This window comes from Marmota monax, unplaced genomic scaffold (assembly GCF_021218885.2).
Source record: "Marmota monax isolate L192 unplaced genomic scaffold, Marmota_monax_Labrador192_F-V1.1 WCK01_AAM20220418_F8-fsc00050, whole genome shotgun sequence".
Taxonomy (NCBI): Eukaryota; Metazoa; Chordata; class Mammalia; order Rodentia; family Sciuridae; genus Marmota; species Marmota monax.
In genome coordinates this window covers 11205847-11216110 of record NW_026694552.1, presented here as the reverse complement: position 1 = coordinate 11216110, position 10264 = coordinate 11205847, and the positions used below count along the sequence as shown (strand labels likewise).

The following is a 10264-nucleotide window of genomic DNA, read 5'->3' as shown; positions in this document are numbered from 1 at the left end:
AGTAGTATTAATCCAATTAGTACTTATTAATGCAAAGATTCAATATTTATATTTCACTATGTTAAATCTTTATTTGGAGGGACTTTTGTAAATACAGTCTCCAGAACATTCTTTTCTTATTCATCTCAAATGCTTCATAAGTTTCCCAAGAAAAAATACCCAATGTCCATAATCTCAGCAGAATCAGTTCAACTATTCCACTATCTTTATTGATCATTTACTTCTCTGATATACTCAGTGCACTAAAAATCAGGGTGAAAATATCTCACAACATCCACAAAAACCTAGTACCTTTGACCTTGTGGCACTTCACTGGTTTGGTGTGAAGTGATTGGGTTGAGATAAGACATTACATAAGAACAAATTTTCTTTAAGGACTTTCCATATACTTTATTTGCTCCTCTCTGGTTTCTTAATGATTCCTTTTAGTCATCACATAGGGATTCTGTGCCCTCATATTGCACTATATGTGGCTCCAATAAACACACCTCATTGCCAGGACTATAGAATTTCACTTAGATTTTTGCCCTCTCCTGTTATGCCAACTACCAAAATTTTCACTACCCTCTAATCAAATCATGTCACCTCTCCAAATACCTGCTAGAATTATAATTAAATTTATCCAATTGAAATTAATAATATAAAGGTGGAAACAAATAAATAATCTGATGACCTTCCTCCATTCCTCACTTCCCCAAGAGTATTTGCATTTGGTAATTCAGATATATCTCAAACTGGTATGACTCCATATTATGTCACAAAATGAAGAAATTTTAGCATGTTTGAGTCAAAAGCAATAAAATATAGGAAGGGAGTATAGAACATTTTCTTTAAAAGTGTGTTGGAGAGGCTGAGGTGTAACTCAGTAGTAGAGTGTTTGCTTAGCCCTTGTGAGATACTGGGCTTGATCCTCAGCACCACATAAAATAAATAAATAAAATGAATGGATCATGTCCATCTGTATCTAAAAAAATACAAACAAATAAAGTGTGTTAGAGAAGTGAAGCCTGAAACCCTAGGGAGAAGCTGGGTTAAGCAAAGATTTTCTTTCTTGCTTATTTGAGTATTGGTTCCTGGATATGGAGCCAATTAAACCTTCTTTGCTTTCTCAAAGGAAATAACCAATAGAGAGGGAAGAGTAGCCGTCCAAAAGAGAGATTTAAAATTGTTTAATCAAGATAAGTCAAGGAACAATTGAGGGATTGGGTGATAGAAAGAACATCAGATCAAGAGCACAGATAAGCCTTGGAAAAAGAATGAGGTAGAAATGGGTAGAAAGATATTAATTCTACCAATCCATGAGCAAGGTAAATCCTTCCATCTTCTAGGTTGGATAAAGAGAAATGATGGGAGGGGAGGGGAGGAGTAGGGGGGATAAGAAGGGCAGCAGAATAGAATAGACATTATGATTGCCGTATATATATAGTTGACTCTAAGACCAGTGTGATTCTGCAATCTGTACAATTAGAAAAATGAGAAATTATACCCCAATGAATCAAATGTATGAATTGCCAAGATCATTGTAATGTCATGTGTAGCTAATAAAAAAAATTAAAAAATAAAATAAAATAAAATAAAAAAGAAATGGGTAGAAAGAGAAAGAATCATTGAACTCATTGGTCTTCTATGGTGCAGGAGTTAAAATAATTAGCATATATTGAAAGATAAGGATGGGAAAAGAGACAGGCTCTAGGCTGTGGGCCTTGTGGCACCAAGATGGCTTTAGTTTGGACATGTGGCAGGCAGAATTTTTGGAACTAGGGTGCCAAACTGGGGTCCCTGGTATGTAAGTGGCCTTCGTATGGGACTGGCTGAGGAGCAAGGTGGAAGTCCATCAAGAAACTATCTAGCTCCTGAGAAAACTAGGAATGGAACCACCATTTGACCCAGTTATCCCACTCCTCTGTTTATACTGAAAGGACTTACAATCAGCATACTGTAATGATGGGGCCACATCAATGTTTATAGCAGCACAATTCACAATAGCCAAGCTATGGAACCAACCTAGGTGCCTTTCAACAGATGAATGTATAAAGAAAATGTGATCTATATACACAATTGACTATTATTCAGCCATAAAGAAGAATGAAATTATGGCACTTGCAGGTAAATGGATGGAACTGAAGATTATCATGCTAAGTGAAATAAGCCAGTCCCCCCAAACCAAAGCCTGAATGTTCTCTCTGATATGTGGATGCTAATACACAATGGGGGAGGGATAGAAGTTCATTGGATTAGACAAAGGGGAATGAAGAGAAGGAAGAGATGATAGGAATGTGAAAGACAGTAGAGTGTATTGGACATAACTTTCCTATGTTTATGTATAAATACAAGAGCAGTGAAACCCCACATCATGTAAAACCACAAGAATGGGATCCTAATTAGAGTAAGTTGTACTCCATGTCTGTATAATATGTTAAAATACACTCTACTGTCATGTATATCTACAAAGAACAAAAAAATTATAAAAAATTTCAAAAAAGAGACTGAACCATTGATAAATACAACAAATAAATAAATCTAACTAAAAATAAAAATTTAAAACCAGAAACTATTTAGCAGCTCCTAAAGGAAAATACCAGCTGATCTTCTATATTATGGAGTATCTGAACAAGGGCCTAGCAAATGAGTGCATCCAGTACCAGTTTGTGTTACATAGAAATCTCATTTATTTATCTACCTTTGCAGGTGCCAGCCCAACCAGTTTTTCAAAAGCAATAGAATAATCTTTTTCTGGTGAGGAGTAATCAAATGTAATCCATCTCCTATGAAATGGAGACAGGATCTTTACCAACTTGACTGCTTAGAACATGAATGAAACCTCTGTGGTTCTTTTTAAAATGTGAAAATGTGAAGAAAGCTACTAACTTAATTTTATTCTTGATGTAAATATTTATTTTAATAATTAATTAAATCTCCCCAAAAGTCAACACCAGGTATCCTCTTTCCTGAAATGGAAATGTGTTTGGATAACAAAGACATAATGAACATCTTCAAGACTACTATTGAATTTCAACCTGAAGAGGAAACAGAGGTGTTGGAACATTGGCAAGAGAATTAGTGGGACTTCTGACTGAGCCTTTGCCAAATGAATACATTATTTTTGTGCTCTCTTCCAGTTTATAAATGTAGTCCCTGTGACTGCTTTTCTTGGGTTACTTTGAACAAAAGCTTGCTTTTCTATAAAAGAACAATATGGAGGCATAGAAGTTTTCCATGTAATAAGGGTTCCAGCTGATTCCCTCAAAAACTGTAAAGACTTAGTAACTAAGGTATGTAACAACAATATTATTATCATTGCAAACAAAATTAATAGTGATTATTAGTATCAATAGCATGTGATAATAAAAGATGTGTAATTTTCTTTAATTATCAAAAAAGACACAGGGGCAATCCGAAAAAAGTGACAACTTTTGAAAGAGTGAACTTGGAGAGTGGAAAAAGCCAGTAGGGATAATTGTTGACCAGTATTGACAGCTGAATCAAGGTGAAGAAAATACATATTTTGTGGTGTCTAATAACTGCATAATACAATCACAAGCAATTCACCAAGAATGGATTGCTTGAGAAGAGAAGCAAAATTACTGCATGATTCAACTGATCTAAGTATGGAAATTTGTATGGAGATGAGGTGAATGATAAGAAGACACATAGGTAGAGTGCTCAGGGTAATGTCCACACTTGGTACAGAAGAATGTGAAGTTGAAAGTGACTGATCTTCTGGTAGAATGTAGAGCATCAAGGATTGGTGTTCTTATCAAGGTTAAGGATCTAGAGAAAGGTAGAAAACTTGAAAAAAAACATAGTTTAAAATTTGAGTTTTACAACCACAAGAATGTGAAGGAATACTGTATGTATGTATAACATATCAAAATATACTGTCATATATATCTAAAAAACAAATTAAAAAAATTTAAAACAATAAAAAACAGAAAAAATGAGAGAAGTTAAACTGTAGAGACATAGAATCAGTCAAATACTGGTTCACATCGTTAGCTTCTTCATCTGCATGTCTGTGCTACCTTTAAAATGAATTTATTTGACTTCTCTAACCTGTTTTCTTATCTTTAAAGAGTGTATAACAGTATTGTTTACTCCAAACAATAAATTGTAATGAGTTGCATCAAATGCTTAGCACAGACATACAGTCTTATTATGAAATTATTGGAAATGTTGAATTGTTAAATTATTATTTTAAGTTTTATAACAATAGGCAAATACTGAGATGTAAGCTTTAAATTGAAATGCTGGACAATACCACTATTGAATATAGATCCACAGAAATTAAATCAGCCTGTTGAACAGACACCTGCAGTGGAATATTCATTGCAGCACAATTCATAATGGCCAGGATATGGAATCAACCTAGATAAGGAAATAGATAAGGAAAATGTGGTACATATACATAATGGGATACTATTCAACCATTAAAAGTGACATGAAATCATGGCATGTGCAATTACCTGGATGGCCCTGGAGGATATTATATTAATTGAAATAAATCAAGCACAGAATGATAAACACCACAAAATGTCACTCATAGGTGGAACCTAAACAATTTGATCTCATGGAAATTGAGAATAGACTATTGGATACCAAAGACAGGAGGCAGAGGATGTGAGACAGGGGGAAGTTCGTGAAAAGGTACAATGTTACAGTTGCCCAGGAGGCATTAATTCTGGTATTCTATGGCACAGTAGGAACATTGCTAATAATAATGCATTTATATCTCAAAATATTTTTAAGAATTTAAATGTATTTATTATTATGAAATGATAAAAGTTTAAGGTAATTGGATATGCTAATTACCCTGATTTGATCATTACATAATGTAGACATAAATCAATATGTCATATTCAACCTCATAAAAATGTACAAACAATATGTATAAATCAAAAATTTTAATTAATTTTTTAAAAAATGGGTTTCTGGAGTGAGGTATTGAGTGAGTCATCCATATGGTTGCTTACATAGTCTCACTTAGCCCCAAATCATAAAACACCTCTAGAATCAACTAGTGACTCAAAAACAAATCAATGAGTATTATTTTAATATAACTATAATTTTAGGATATTATATTGCATTAAAGTATGGGAAATACTTAAATGAAAGAGAAGGAATTAGCTGTCATAAATTTTATTGTTTCCTTTAAGTTAAGCATAAAATCTTTTCAATTCTTCCTCAGAAGGATTTATGGTGCGTGTAAACATCATCACATGACAATTCTATTAATACAGACTTATAGTTAAAATAATCTTAAATTTAGCTACTTAGATGGACTCACATATATTCATTGTAGAACCAGTGTCCAGGCACTTAGAAGTGACATATTTGCAATTAGTAGAAAAGTTGGTCTTTATCAAAGTAATAACAGCTTTCAGAAGACAAGGATAGATCTGGAAAGGAAAAGGCAGTTCTTAGTGATATGAATTCAGTTATTCCTACTACTTTCCTTGATTTAATAAATAGTATGTGTTATGTGTGGAGAGCTAATGTAGGTACTCAAATAAAGGAACATCTGCTCTGTTTTATGCCTAAAGGGGGTAGTCATGACAACAAGGATGTGGAATCACTATGAAAACCCAAAAGATGCACTTAAAACATGCATTTGCTCTTTGTCCACATTTACACACACAGAATGACAAATCATCAACTGACAAGTTCAAATTCTGTCAAGCCAGTTATTTGTCATCATATAGTCCATCAGACAGTCTGAAAGAAGGCATTTCATTTTTCTCAATTCACAGCTTTCATTTACAGCTGAATGCTCTGCTATTAGGTATGATTACTATACTAAGTAAATTTACATAAGGAACTCATGAGATGATTTTATTGGATCTTTTTAATAAAATATAAATGACAATCTTATTTAATATTTTTATCTATAGACCACACATTCATACCAAGCATTTGTCTTCTAATTACTGAATGCACTTACCATTGTACAGATTGGTTAGAAAGGAGGAAAATAATAACAAAAAAGACTCTAGCAAGGCATGGTAGTGCATGCCTATAATCCTAGCAACTCAGGAGGCTGAGACAGGAGGATAGCAAGTTTGAGGCAGCCTCATCAATTTAGTGACACCCTATATCAAAATAAAAAATAAAAAAGGCTGGAGATGTAGCTCAGTGGTTAAGCACCCCTGGGTTCAATCCCTGGTACAAAAAAAAAAAATTACTCCTTACTTTCTCATCTCTTTAGCTCTTGATATGTCAACTCTATGAAATCCCCCCCTCATTTTTCAGAATGAATCCTATTTATCTTTCAAGTTCCAGGGTCGGTGTGATCATCTCAAAATTCTCTCCACCAGTGGGTATGCATTCTTCTTTCTCTGTAGTTCCTATGTGATTTGATGGTCTTTTGGCACTTATATTTTCTACTTAAAGTATTATAACATTTTAGAGAGATGCTTTATTTTCTCTACCAGATCTTAAACATGTTCGATAAAAAGAACATGTTAATCATGTTTTATCCCACAGTGCCTGGCTCAGTGCTTCATACATAGCAGTTGTTTTAGTTGAACCATGGTAATTATTCACTGAAAAGAAAATAAAACATATTTAATCTGCAAGAAAAAGAGAGCCATCACACAAATTTTGTGCAATCAATGCTGAAAAAGTATAAAGTTAAATTTCAGTCATATAGGACCTTGTGTCACGGTTACAACTGTAGTTAGTCATCTCCAGTCTGCCCATAATACTACTAAATGAGATGATTTATCTGTGGTCAAGGTAACACAAAAAGGTAAATAGCTTTACATATTATCAACCCAATATTTTCTCACTGATAATTCCCATCACTCTACAAAATATAACCTCTACACAAATTGAAATAAAATAACAATGCATTAGTATCCTGTATTTACATGCTCCAGGTTTTATTTATCCTGTTTCATTAGTTTAAAATAATTTACCTCAAAACCATGTTAAAGTATTAACCCACCATATTTCAAATGCTTCCCTTTGGTGTACATCCTGATTCCATCAAAAAAGAATGGTTTCTACCTCTTTTAATTCTCATAGCACCTTATCTTCGTCCTTTATTTCTGAATATTTGTTTTTTTACCTTGTGAAATTATTTTGAAGGCTGGGTGTGTGTGTTGGCACATGCCTGTAATTCCAGCTACATGGGAGATTGAGGTGGAAGGATCCCAAATTCAAGTCCAGCCTGGACAAATTAACCAGACCCATTTCAAAATAAAAAATTTCAAACAACAACAAAAAGCTGGGGATGCAATATCAATCTTAGAGTACTTGCTTAGCATGTACAAGCCCTGGGTTTAATCCCCAGTAACACATAAAAGCATTTCTATGCATACATTACCAGACCTACTAAATGACTCCTGAGGACTAGTATGGCATAGCTATATATGATTTATTTTGTATGTCCCAGGTGCCTAGTACAGTATATTATACATACAAACAACTTATAAGATGTAGAAAGAGGTAGGATCTTTAAGAGGTAACAAAATCATGAAGACTTCCCTTCATAAAGTATTAATTCATTTGTAGATTAATATATTGATAGGATCATGAATTATCTTAAGAATGGGTCTATTATAAAATCAGATTTGGCTCTGTCTTTTGTCTGTACCTTTCTCACCATGTGATGCCTTGCATTGTCTCAGGGCTCTGTTCAGAGTCCCTATCAACAAGGTCTTCACCAGATATGGCTCTTTGACCTGTACCTTCTAGCCTCCAGAATCATTAGCTGAATAAAACTTTATAAATTACTTAATCTGTGAAATTCGGTCATATCAACAGAAAATAGGCTAAAACAACTACTTTTTCAGACCTACCCTCTTTCTCCTTTCCTCTGGAATTCTAATGACACAAACTTTATATCTTAATTTATAGTTCCACAGTTTTCTATGAATCTGTTTAATTCATTCTCTCTCTCTCTCTCTCTCTCTCTCTCTCTCTCTCTCTCTCTCTCTCTCTCTCTCCTTTCTTCCCCTTCCTTCCTTCCTTCGTTTCTTTTCTTTTTCCTTCCTTCCTTCCTTCCTTCCTTCCTTCCTTCCTTTCTTTCTTTCTTTCTTTCTTTCTTATTTGTGTTTGAACCCAGATGTGCTTTTCCGTTCAGCTACATCCCTAGTCCTTCTAATTTTATTTTGAGACAGGGTCTTACTAAGTTGCAAATGGCTGGCCTTGAAATTGTGATGTTCCTGCCTCAGCCTCCAGAGTTATTGAGATTTCAGTCATGTGCCACCATACCTGGCTATAGGTGGGATAATTTCTATTACCTTATCTTATTGTTTATTGATTCTATCTTCTGCTCCTTCTGTTCTGCTATTGGTACCAATCAACTGAGCTTTTTAAAATACAGTTATTATTACTTTCATTAGGGCTCCTCTCTCTATATTCCATTTGCTTGCCAATAATTTTTGTTCCTTTCCTTAAGTTTTTTATTATCTCATTTGTTTCAAACATGCTTCTAATTATTCAATGATATACAAATGTCTTTAACTTTGATGAAGAGGAATATATAAAATGTTTCTTTAGTTATTTGTACTTTTTGTGTTGCAGCTAAAAAAACATTACCTAATCCAAGGTAAAAAATATGCTTTCTTCTCAGAGTTTGACATTTGCATCTATATATTTAGATCTGTGATCCATTTTGAGCTAATTTATATACACTGTGTGAGGTGAAAACTTCATTCTTTTTCATATAGATACCAAGTTTTCTCGACATCATTTGTAGGTAAGGTTATTCTTGCCCCCATCGAAGGGTCTTAACACTCTTGTCAAAAGCCAACTGATCATAGATATGTGAGTTTACTAGTTTACTTTTGGATTCTCAGTTCTGTTCCTTTGATATATATGTTTATTCTTAGTGCAATACCACAACATTTGGATAACTGTGACTGGGTCCTCTAATTTTGTTCTTTTTCAAGATTGTTTTGGTTATTCAAAGGCTCAAGTATTTCCACATGAATTTGATTGTCAGCTTAACCATTTCTTAAAATACATATAATTTTATAGATATTTCATTTAATTTGTATCAATTTTCGGATTTCTCTTTGTTTATTTAGGTGTTCTTTATTTCTTCTCAGTAATATTTTATAGTTTTCTGTGTACATGCCTCACACCACCCTGACAATTTTATTTATTTTTTTTGATTTTATTTTAAACCAAATCATTTCCTTAATTTTATTTTTGGATTATGCATTAATAATTTGTATAAATAGAACTGATTTTTGTATGTTGATCTTGGATTTTGAAACTTTGCTGAACTCATTTGTTAATGCTAATAAGCTGATTTTTTGTGTGTGAATTCTTAAGAATTTTCTGTATCTAAGATTATCTCCATTGGGGCTGGGATGGTAGCTCCATGGTAGAGTGCTTGCCTAGCATGTGTGAGACACTGGGTTCCATTCTCAGCACCACATATAAATAAATAAAATAAAGGACCATTGACAACTAAAAATTATATTTAAAAGAAAAGATTATCTCCAGTGTGAATGTAAATAGCTTTACTTTCTCCTGTCTAATTTGGATGACTTTTACTTATTTTTTTAACCAGATAATATTTTTAAATATACTGAAAATGATGAACTTCTTTTAAATTATTTAGAGGATAACTATATTTTACAGTAATGGAAAAGGAAAGTTTTTCTGATAATTTTGTTGAAATCCTTTTTCTTCTCTGATAATTTTACACCTATATGCTACACCTTAAATTAATACCTATGTAGCTTATTATGTTTATTTATTTTCATTTTTTATTTCTTTGAAGTGGGAGTTTTGCTATGTTACCCAGCCTGGTCTTGAAGTCCTGGGCTCATGCCACCCTCCCAATTCAACCTCAGGAGTAGCTGAGACTACAGGCCACTGAGAGTAGCCAGTAAGTCTATTTGATAACAGATTATCTTCAATATTTCTTCTAAGTTATAGGTAGTAAAGTGTTTTAGATCACCTAAAAATGAAGATTACATTTGCCATTTTGATTTAAAGAATAACATCACAGAGGAACTTTTGAAAGTTACTGCTCTGAGTGCTGTTCTTGAGGTTGAACGTTGTTCTCTGGTCTTTCATTATTTTGATTGAATGAGAAATCCTAGTTGCACAGTTAACATGGGGAAATAAACTTTTTCAGCCCCTCCAGAATCAGTTTAACACCAAAATGAATAAATTTTCCCTTTTGTGAGCCAATTGATAAGTGGGTTCAGATTCTTTCCAACATTTTTTCTCTAAAGTAATAATTTTCAGTATGAGAGTTCAGAAAGGTCTTTCTTGCTGGAAATAAACTGACACATATTTTTTA

At 33.4% G+C, this 10264-nt stretch overlaps 1 pseudogene; it reads left to right on the top strand.

The window, feature by feature from the left end:
• Positions 1-1784: 1784 nt before the first annotated feature.
• On the top strand, positions 1785-2726 carry LOC124076700 (SS18-like protein 2; annotated as a pseudogene).
• The last annotated feature ends 7538 nt before the right edge of the window (positions 2727-10264 follow it).